Source organism: Diuraphis noxia, unplaced genomic scaffold (assembly GCF_037042655.1).
Source record: "Diuraphis noxia isolate RWA-SAM2 unplaced genomic scaffold, SU_Dnox_SAM2 contig0004, whole genome shotgun sequence".
NCBI classification, from domain to species: Eukaryota; Metazoa; Arthropoda; class Insecta; order Hemiptera; family Aphididae; genus Diuraphis; species Diuraphis noxia.
In genome coordinates this window covers 75,635,912-75,648,533 of record NW_028301714.1, presented here as the reverse complement: position 1 = coordinate 75,648,533, position 12,622 = coordinate 75,635,912, and positions in this window count along the sequence as shown.

Below are 12,622 nucleotides of genomic sequence, written 5' to 3'. Positions count from 1 at the left end.
GGATTCATCACCTGTATTTCAAAATTTTTTTACGACCTTTTATATTCACCCAAATGTATTGTAAAGACGTGTTTTAGATGTAAAATTATGTGAACTTAACGATAAAAATATAAAAAGTATGATTAGTTCAATACAAATGACTTTAAACGATATTTAGCGGAATTATCACCATTTTTTACCCAATTTTTTCCCAAATTTTTTTTCTATTTTTTGTATTCACCCAAATGTATTGTAAATACGTGTTTTAGATGTAAAATAATGTGAACTTAACGTTAAAAATATAAAAAGTATGATTAGTTTAATAGAAATGACTTAAGACGATATTTAGCGGATTCATCACCCGTATTTCAAAATTTTTTTACGACCTTTTATATTCACCCAAATGTATTGTAAAGACGTGTTTTAGATGTAAAATAATGTGAACTTAACGTTAAACATATAAAAAGTATGATTAGTTTAATAGAAATGACTTAAGACGATATTTAGCGGATTCATCACCTGTATTTCAAAATTTTTTTACGACCTTTTATATTCACCCAAATGTATTGTAAAGACGTGATTTAGATGTAAAATTATGTGAACGTAACGATAAAAATATAAAAAGTATGATTAGTTCAATACAAATGACTTTAAACGATATTTAGCGGAATTATCACCATTTTTTACCAAATTTTTTTTCTATTTTTTGTATTCACCCAAATGTATTGTAAACACGTGTTTTAGATGTAAAATAATGTGAACTTAACGTTAAAAATATAAAAAGTATGATTAGTTTAATAGAAATGACTTAAGACGATATTTAGCGGATTCATCACCTGTATTTCAAAATTTTTTTACGACCTTTTATATTCACCCAAATGTATTGTAAAGACGTGTTTTAGATGTAAAATTATGTGAACTTAACGATAAAAATATAAAAAGTATGATTAGTTCAATACAAATGACTTTAAACGATATTTAGCGGAATTATCACCATTTTTTACCCAATTTTTTCCCAAATTTTTTTTCTATTTTTTGTATTCACCCAAATGTATTGTAAATACGTGTTTTAGATGTAAAATAATGTGAACTTAACGTTAAAAATATAAAAAGTATGATTAGTTTAATAGAAATGACTTAAGACGATATTTAGCGGATTCATCACCTGTATTTCAAAATTTTTTTACGACCTTTTATATTCACCCAAATGTATTGTAAAGACGTGATTTAGATGTAAAATTATGTGAACGTAACGATTAAAATATAAAAAGTATGATTAGTTCAATACAAATGACTTTAAACGATATTTAGCGGAATTATCACCATTTTTTACCAAATTTTTTTTCTATTTTTTTCATTCAGACAAATGTATTGTAAACACGTGTTTTAGATGTAAAATAATGTGAACTTAACGTTAAAAATATAAAAAGTATGATTATTTTAATAGAAATGACTTAAGACGATATTTAGCGGATTCATCACCCGTATTTCAAAATTTTTTTACGACCTTTTATATTCACCCAAATGTATTGTAAAGACGTGTTTTAGATGTAAAATAATGTGAACTTAACGTTAAACATATAAAAAGTATGATTAGTTTAATAGAAATGACTTAAGACGATATTTAGCGGATTCATCACCTGTATTTCAAAATTTTTTTACGACCTTTTATATTCACCCAAATGTATTGTAAATACTTGTTTTAGATGTAAAATAATGTGAACTTAACGATAAAAATATAAAAAGTATGATTAGTTCAATACAAATGACTTTAAACGATATTTAGCGGAATTATCACCATTTTTTACCAAATTTTTTCCCAAATTTTTTTTCTATTTTTTGTATTCACCCAAATGTATTGTAAATACGTGATTTAGATGTAAAATAATGTGAACTTAACGTTAAAAATATAAAAAGTATGATTAGTTTAATAGAAATGACTTAAGACGATATTTAGCGGATTCATCACCTGTATTTCAAAATTTTTTTACGACCTTTTATATTCACCCAAATGTATTGTAAATACGTGTTTTAGATGTAAAATAATGTGAACTTAACGATAAAAATATAAAAAGTATGATTAGTTCAATACAAATGACTTTAAACGATATTTAGCGGAATTATCACCATTTTTTACCCAATTTTTTCCCAAATTTTTTTTCTATTTTTTGTATTCACCCAAATGTATTGTAAACACGTGTTTTAGATGTAAAATAATGTGAACTTAACGTTAAAAATATAAAAAGTATGATTAGTTTAATAGAAATGACTTAAGACGATATTTAGCGGATTCATCACCTGTATTTCAAAATTTTTTTACGACCTTTTATATTCACCCAAATGTATTGTAAAGACGTGTTTTAGATGTAAAATTATGTGAACTTAACGATAAAAATATAAAAAGTATGATTAGTTCAATACAAATGACTTTAAACGATATTTAGCGGAATTATCACCATTTTTTACCCAATTTTTTCCCAAATTTTTTTTCTATTTTTTGTATTCACCCAAATGTATTGTAAATACGTGTTTTAGATGTAAAATAATGTGAACTTAACGTTAAAAATATAAAAAGTATGATTAGTTCATTACAAATGACTTTAAACGATATTTAGCGGAATTATCACCATTTTTTACCAAATTTTTTTTCTATTTTTTGTATTCACCCAAATGTATTGTAAACACGTGTTTTAGATGTAAAATAATGTGAACTTAACGTTAAAAATATAAAAAGTATGATTAGTTTAATAGAAATGACTAAAGACGATATTTAGTGGATTCATTACCTGTGTTTCAAAATTTTTTTACGACCTTTTATATCCACCCAAATGTATTGTAAAGACGTGTTTTAGATGTAAAATTATGTGAACGTAACGATAAAAATATAAAAAGTATGATTAGTTCAATACACATGACTTTAAACGATATTTAGCGGAATTATCACCATTTTTTACCAAATTTTTTCCCAAATTTTTTTTCTATTTTTTGTATTCACCCAAATGTATTGTAAACACGTGTTTTAGATGTAAAATAATGTGAACTTAACGTTAAAAATATAAAAAGTATGATTAGTTTAATAGAAATGACTTAAGACGATATTTAGCGGATTCATCACCTGTATTTCAAAATTTTTTTACGACCTTTTATATTCACCCAAATGTATTGTAAAGACGTTTTTTAGATGTAAAATTATGTGAACTTAACGATAAAAATATAAAAAGTATGATTAGTTCAATACAAATGACTTTAAACGATATTTAGCGGAATTATCACCATTTTTTACCCAATTTTTTCCCAAATTTTTTTTCTATTTTTTGTAATCACCCAAATGTATTGTAAATACGTGTTTTAGATGTAAAATAATGTGAACTTAACGTTAAAAATATAAAAAGTATGATTAGTTTAATAGAAATGACTTAAGACGATATTTAGCGGATTCATCACCTGTATTTCAAAATTTTTTTACGACCTTTTATATTCACCCAAATGTATTGTAAAGACGTGATTTAGATGTAAAATTATGTGAACGTAACGATTAAAATATAAAAAGTATGATTAGTTCAATACAAATGACTTTAAACGATATTTAGCGGAATTATCACCATTTTTTACCAAATTTTTTTTCTTTTTTTTTCATTCAGACAAATGTATTGTAAACACGTGTTTTAGATGTAAAATAATGTGAACTTAACGTTAAAAATATAAAAAGTATGATTATTTTAATAGAAATGACTTAAGACGATATTTAGCGGATTCATCACCCGTATTTCAAAATTTTTTTACGACCTTTTATATTCACCCAAATGTATTGTAAAGACGTGTTTTAGATGTAAAATAATGTGAACTTAACGTTAAACATATAAAAAGTATGATTAGTTTAATAGAAATGACTTAAGACGATATTTAGCGGATTCATCACCTGTATTTCAAAATTTTTTTACGACCTTTTATATTCACCCAAATGTATTGTAAATACTTGTTTTAGATGTAAAATAATGTGAACTTAACGATAAAAATATAAAAAGTATGATTAGTTCAATACAAATGACTTTAAACGATATTTAGCGGAATTATCACCATTTTTTACCAAATTTTTTCCCAAATTTTTTTTCTATTTTTTGTATTCACCCAAATGTATTGTAAATACGTGATTTAGATGTAAAATAATGTGAACTTAACGTTAAAAATATAAAAAGTATGATTAGTTTAATAGAAATGACTTAAGACGATATTTAGCGGATTCATCACCTGTATTTCAAAATTTTTTTACGACCTTTTATATTCACCCAAATGTATTGTAAATACGTGTTTTAGATGTAAAATAATGTGAACTTAACGATAAAAATATAAAAAGTATGATTAGTTCAATACAAATGACTTTAAACGATATTTAGCGGAATTATCACCATTTTTTACCCAATTTTTTCCCAAATTTTTTTTCTATTTTTTGTATTCACCCAAATGTATTGTAAACACGTGTTTTAGATGTAAAATAATGTGAACTTAACGTTAAAAATATAAAAAGTATGATTAGTTTAATAGAAATGACTTAAGACGATATTTAGCGGATTCATCACCTGTATTTCAAAATTTTTTTACGACCTTTTATATTCACCCAAATGTATTGTAAAGACGTGTTTTAGATGTAAAATTATGTGAACTTAACGATAAAAATATAAAAAGTATGATTAGTTCAATACAAATGACTTTAAACGATATTTAGCGGAATTATCACCATTTTTTACCCAATTTTTTCCCAAATTTTTTTTCTATTTTTTGTATTCACCCAAATGTATTGTAAATACGTGTTTTAGATGTAAAATAATGTGAACTTAACGTTAAAAATATAAAAAGTATGATTAGTTCATTACAAATGACTTTAAACGATATTTAGCGGAATTATCACCATTTTTTACCAAATTTTTTTTCTATTTTTTGTATTCACCCAAATGTATTGTAAACACGTGTTTTAGATGTAAAATAATGTGAACTTAACGTTAAAAATATAAAAAGTATGATTAGTTTAATAGAAATGACTAAAGACGATATTTAGTGGATTCATTACCTGTGTTTCAAAATTTTTTTACGACCTTTTATATCCACCCAAATGTATTGTAAAGACGTGTTTTAGATGTAAAATTATGTGAACGTAACGATAAAAATATAAAAAGTATGATTAGTTCAATACACATGACTTTAAACGATATTTAGCGGAATTATCACCATTTTTTACCAAATTTTTTCCCAAATTTTTTTTCTATTTTTTGTATTCACCCAAATGTATTGTAAACACGTGTTTTAGATGTAAAATAATGTGAACTTAACGTTAAAAATATAAAAAGTATGATTAGTTTAATAGAAATGACTTAAGACGATATTTAGCGGATTCATCACCTGTATTTCAAAATTTTTTTACGACCTTTTATATTCACCCAAATGTATTGTAAAGACGTTTTTTAGATGTAAAATTATGTGAACTTAACGATAAAAATATAAAAAGTATGATTAGTTCAATACAAATGACTTTAAACGATATTTAGCGGAATTATCACCATTTTTTACCCAATTTTTTCCCAAATTTTTTTTCTATTTTTTGTAATCACCCAAATGTATTGTAAATACGTGTTTTAGATGTAAAATAATGTGAACTTAACGTTAAAAATATAAAAAGTATGATTAGTTTAATAGAAATGACTTAAGACGATATTTAGCGGATTCATCACCTGTATTTCAAAATTTTTTTACGACCTTTTATATTCACCCAAATGTATTGTAAAGACGTGATTTAGATGTAAAATTATGTGAACGTAACGATTAAAATATAAAAAGTATGATTAGTTCAATACAAATGACTTTAAACGATATTTAGCGGAATTATCACCATTTTTTACCAAATTTTTTTTCTTTTTTTTTCTTTCAGACAAATGTATTGTAAACACGTGTTTTAGATGTAAAATAATGTGAACTTAACGTTAAAAATATAAAAAGTATGATTATTTTAATAGAAATGACTTAAGACGATATTTAGCGGATTCATCACCCGTATTTCAAAATTTTTTTACGACCTTTTATATTCACCCAAATGTATTGTAAAGACGTGTTTTAGATGTAAAATAATGTGAACTTAACGTTAAACATATAAAAAGTATGATTAGTTTAATAGAAATGACTTAAGACGATATTTAGCGGATTCATCACCTGTATTTCAAAATTTTTTTACGACCTTTTATATTCACCCAAATGTATTGTAAATACTTGTTTTAGATGTAAAATAATGTGAACTTAACGATAAAAATATAAAAAGTATGATTAGTTCAATACAAATGACTTTAAACGATATTTAGCGGAATTATCACAATTTTTTACCAAATTTTTTTTCTATTTTTTGTATTCACCCAAATGTATTGTAAATACGTGTTTTAGATGTAAAATAATGTGAACTTAACGTTAAAAATATAAAAAGTATGATTAGTTTAATAGAAATGACTTAAGACGATATTTAGCGGATTCATCACCTGTATTTCAAAATTTTTTTACGACCTTTTATATTCACCCAAATGTATTGTAAAGACGTGTTTTAGATGTAAAATAATGTGAACTTAACGATAAAAATATAAAAAGTATGATTAGTTCAATACAAATGACTTTAAACGATATTTAGCGGAATTATCACCATTTTTTACCAAATTTTTTCCCAAATTTTTTTTCTATTTTTTGTATTCACCCAAATGTATTGTAAATACGTGATTTAGATGTAAAATAATGTGAACTTAACGTTAAAAATATAAAAAGTATGATTAGTTTAATAGAAATGACTTAAGACGATATTTAGCGGATTCATCACCTGTATTTCAAAATTTTTTTACGACCTTTTATATTCACCCAAATGTATTGTAAAGACGTGTTTTAGATGTAAAATAATGTGAACTTAACGATACAAATATAAAAAGTATGATTAGTTCAATACAAATGACTTTAAACGATATTTAGCGGAATTATCACCATTTTTTACCCAATTTTTTCCCAAATTTTTTTTCTATTTTTTATATTCACCCAAATGTATTGTAAATACGTGTTTTAGATGTAAAATAATGTGAACTTAACGTTAAAAATATAAAAAGTATGATTAGTTTAATAGAAATGACTTAAGACGATATTTAGCGGATTCATCACCTGTATTTCAAAATTTTTTTACGACCTTTTATATTCACCCAAATGTATTGTAAAGACGTGTTTTAGATGTAAAATAATGTGAACTTAACGTTAAAAATATAAAAAGTATGATTAGTTTAATAGAAATGACTTAAGACGATATTTAGCGGATTCATCACCCGTATTTCAAAATTTTTTTACGACCTTTTATATTCACCCAAATGTATTGTAAAGACGTGTTTTAGATGTAAAATAATGTGAACTTAACGTTAAACATATAAAAAGTATGATTAGTTTAATAGAAATGACTTAAGACGATATTTAGCGGATTCATCACCTGTATTTCAAAATTTTTTTACGACCTTTTATATTCACCCAAATGTATTGTAAAGACGTGTTTTAGATGTAAAATAATGTGAACTTAACGATACAAATATAAAAAGTATGATTAGTTCAATACAAATGACTTTAAACGATATTTAGCGGAATTATCACCATTTTTTACCCAATTTTTTCCCAAATTTTTTTTCTATTTTTTGTATTCACCCAAATGTATTGTAAATACGTGTTTTAGATGTAAAATAATGTGAACTTAACGTTAAAAATATAAAAAGTATGATTAGTTTAATAGAAATGACTTAAGACGATATTTAGCGGATTCATCACCTGTATTTCAAAATTTTTTTACGACCTTTTATATTCACCCAAATGTATTGTAAAGACGTGTTTTAGATGTAAAATAATGTGAACTTAACGTTAAAAATATAAAAAGTATGATTAGTTTAATAGAAATGACTTAAGACGATATTTAGCGGATTCATCACCCGTATTTCAAAATTTTTTTACGACCTTTTATATTCACCCAAATGTATTGTAAAGACGTGTTTTAGATGTAAAATAATGTGAACTTAACGTTAAACATATAAAAAGTATGATTAGTTTAATAGAAATGACTTAAGACGATATTTAGCGGATTCATCACCTGTATTTCAAAATTTTTTTACGACCTTTTATATTCACCCAAATGTATTGTAAAGACGTGTTTTAGATGTAAAATAATGTGAACTTAACGATACAAATATAAAAAGTATGATTAGTTCAATACAAATGACTTTAAACGATATTTAGCGGAATTATCACCATTTTTTACCCAATTTTTTCCCAAATTTTTTTTCTATTTTTTGTATTCACCCAAATGTATTGTAAATACGTGTTTTAGATGTAAAATAATGTGAACTTAACGTTAAAAATATAAAAAGTATGATTAGTTCATTACAAATGACTTTAAACGATATTTAGCGGAATTATCACCATTTTTTACCAAATTTTTTTTCTATTTTTTGTATTCACCCAAATGTATTGTAAACACGTGTTTTAGATGTAAAATAATGTGAACTTAACGTTAAAAATATAAAAAGTATGATTAGTTTAATAGAAATGACTAAAGACGATATTTAGTGGATTCATTACCTGTGTTTCAAAATTTTTTTACGACCTTTTATATCCACCCAAATGTATTGTAAAGACGTGTTTTAGATGTAAAATTATGTGAACGTAACGATAAAAATATAAAAAGTATGATTAGTTCAATACACATGACTTTAAACGATATTTAGCGGAATTATCACCATTTTTTACCAAATTTTTTCCCAAATTTTTTTTCTATTTTTTGTATTCACCCAAATGTATTGTAAACACGTGTTTTAGATGTAAAATAATGTGAACTTAACGTTAAAAATATAAAAAGTATGATTAGTTTAATAGAAATGACTTAAGACGATATTTAGCGGATTCATCACCTGTATTTCAAAATTTTTTTACGACCTTTTATATTCACCCAAATGTATTGTAAAGACGTTTTTTAGATGTAAAATTATGTGAACTTAACGATAAAAATATAAAAAGTATGATTAGTTCAATACAAATGACTTTAAACGATATTTAGCGGAATTATCACCATTTTTTACCCAATTTTTTCCCAAATTTTTTTTCTATTTTTTGTAATCACCCAAATGTATTGTAAATACGTGTTTTAGATGTAAAATAATGTGAACTTAACGTTAAAAATATAAAAAGTATGATTAGTTTAATAGAAATGACTTAAGACGATATTTAGCGGATTCATCACCTGTATTTCAAAATTTTTTTACGACCTTTTATATTCACCCAAATGTATTGTAAAGACGTGATTTAGATGTAAAATTATGTGAACGTAACGATTAAAATATAAAAAGTATGATTAGTTCAATACAAATGACTTTAAACGATATTTAGCGGAATTATCACCATTTTTTACCAAATTTTTTTTCTTTTTTTTTCTTTCAGACAAATGTATTGTAAACACGTGTTTTAGATGTAAAATAATGTGAACTTAACGTTAAAAATATAAAAAGTATGATTATTTTAATAGAAATGACTTAAGACGATATTTAGCGGATTCATCACCCGTATTTCAAAATTTTTTTACGACCTTTTATATTCACCCAAATGTATTGTAAAGACGTGTTTTAGATGTAAAATAATGTGAACTTAACGTTAAACATATAAAAAGTATGATTAGTTTAATAGAAATGACTTAAGACGATATTTAGCGGATTCATCACCTGTATTTCAAAATTTTTTTACGACCTTTTATATTCACCCAAATGTATTGTAAATACTTGTTTTAGATGTAAAATAATGTGAACTTAACGATAAAAATATAAAAAGTATGATTAGTTCAATACAAATGACTTTAAACGATATTTAGCGGAATTATCACAATTTTTTACCAAATTTTTTTTCTATTTTTTGTATTCACCCAAATGTATTGTAAATACGTGTTTTAGATGTAAAATAATGTGAACTTAACGTTAAAAATATAAAAAGTATGATTAGTTTAATAGAAATGACTTAAGACGATATTTAGCGGATTCATCACCTGTATTTCAAAATTTTTTTACGACCTTTTATATTCACCCAAATGTATTGTAAAGACGTGTTTTAGATGTAAAATAATGTGAACTTAACGATAAAAATATAAAAAGTATGATTAGTTCAATACAAATGACTTTAAACGATATTTAGCGGAATTATCACCATTTTTTACCAAATTTTTTCCCAAATTTTTTTTCTATTTTTTGTATTCACCCAAATGTATTGTAAATACGTGATTTAGATGTAAAATAATGTGAACTTAACGTTCAAAATATAAAAAGTATGATTAGTTTAATAGAAATGACTTAAGACGATATTTAGCGGATTCATCACCTGTATTTCAAAATTTTTTTACGACCTTTTATATTCACCCAAATGTATTGTAAAGACGTGTTTTAGATGTAAAATAATGTGAACTTAACGATACAAATATAAAAAGTATGATTAGTTCAATACAAATGACTTTAAACGATATTTAGCGGAATTATCACCATTTTTTACCCAATTTTTTCCCAAATTTTTTTTCTATTTTTTATATTCACCCAAATGTATTGTAAATACGTGTTTTAGATGTAAAATAATGTGAACTTAACGTTAAAAATATAAAAAGTATGATTAGTTTAATAGAAATGACTTAAGACGATATTTAGCGGATTCATCACCTGTATTTCAAAATTTTTTTACGACCTTTTATATTCACCCAAATGTATTGTAAAGACGTGTTTTAGATGTAAAATAATGTGAACTTAACGTTAAAAATATAAAAAGTATGATTAGTTTAATAGAAATGACTTAAGACGATATTTAGCGGATTCATCACCCGTATTTCAAAATTTTTTTACGACCTTTTATATTCACCCAAATGTATTGTAAAGACGTGTTTTAGATGTAAAATAATGTGAACTTAACGTTAAACATATAAAAAGTATGATTAGTTTAATAGAAATGACTTAAGACGATATTTAGCGGATTCATCACCTGTATTTCAAAATTTTTTTACGACCTTTTATATTCACCCAAATGTATTGTAAAGACGTGTTTTAGATGTAAAATAATGTGAACTTAACGATACAAATATAAAAAGTATGATTAGTTCAATACAAATGACTTTAAACGATATTTAGCGGAATTATCACCATTTTTTACCCAATTTTTTCCCAAATTTTTTTTCTATTTTTTGTATTCACCCAAATGTATTGTAAATACGTGTTTTAGATGTAAAATAATGTGAACTTAACGTTAAAAATATAAAAAGTATGATTAGTTTAATAGAAATGACTTAAGACGATATTTAGCGGATTCATCACCTGTATTTCAAAATTTTTTTACGACCTTTTATATTCACCCAAATGTATTGTAAATACGTGTTTTAGATGTAAAATAATGTGAACTTAACGATAAAAATATAAAAAGTATGATTAGTTCAATAAAAATGACTTTAAACGATATTTAAAGGAATTATCACCATTTTTTACCAAATTTTTTTTCTATTTTTTGTATTCACCCAAATGTATTGTAAACACGTGTTTTAGATGTAAAATAATGTGAACTTAACGTTAAAAATATAAAAAGTATGATTAGTTTAATAGAAATGACTTAAGACGATATTTAGCGGATTCATCACCTGTATTTCAAAATTTTTTTACGACCTTTTATATTCACCCAAATGTATTGTAAAGACGTGTTTTAGATGTAAAATTATGTGAACTTAACGATAAAAATATAAAAAGTATGATTAGTTCAATACAAATGACTTTAAACGATATTTAGCGGAATTATCACCATTTTTTACCAAATTTTTTTTCTATTTTTTTCATTCAGACAAATGTATTGTAAACACGTGTTTTAGATGTAAAATAATGTGAACTTAACGTTAAAAATATAAAAAGTATGATTAGTTTAATAGAAATGACTTAAGACGATATTTAGCGGATTCATCACCTGTATTTCAAAATTTTTTTACGACCTTTTATATTCACCCAAATGTATTGTAAAGACGTGTTTTAGATGTAAAATAATGTGAACTTAACGTTAAAAATATAAAAAGTATGATTAGTTTAATAGAAATGACTTAAGACGATATTTAGCGGATTCATCACCCGTATTTCAAAATTTTTTTACGACCTTTTATATTCACCCAAATGTATTGTAAAGACGTGTTTTAGATGTAAAATAATGTGAACTTAACGTTAAACATATAAAAAGTATGATTAGTTTAATAGAAATGACTTAAGACGATATTTAGCGGATTCATCACCTGTATTTCAAAATTTTTTTACGACCTTTTATATTCACCCAAATGTATTGTAAATACTTGTTTTAGATGTAAAATAATGTGAACTTAACGATACAAATATAAAAAGTATGATTAGTTCAATACAAATGACTTTAAACGATATTTAGCGGAATTATCACAATTTTTTACCAAATTTTTTTTCTATTTTTTGTATTCACCCAAATGTATTGTAAATACGTGTTTTAGATGTAAAATAATGTGAACTTAACGTTAAAAATATAAAAAGTATGATTAGTTTAATAGAAATGACTTAAGACGATATTTAGCGGATTCATCACC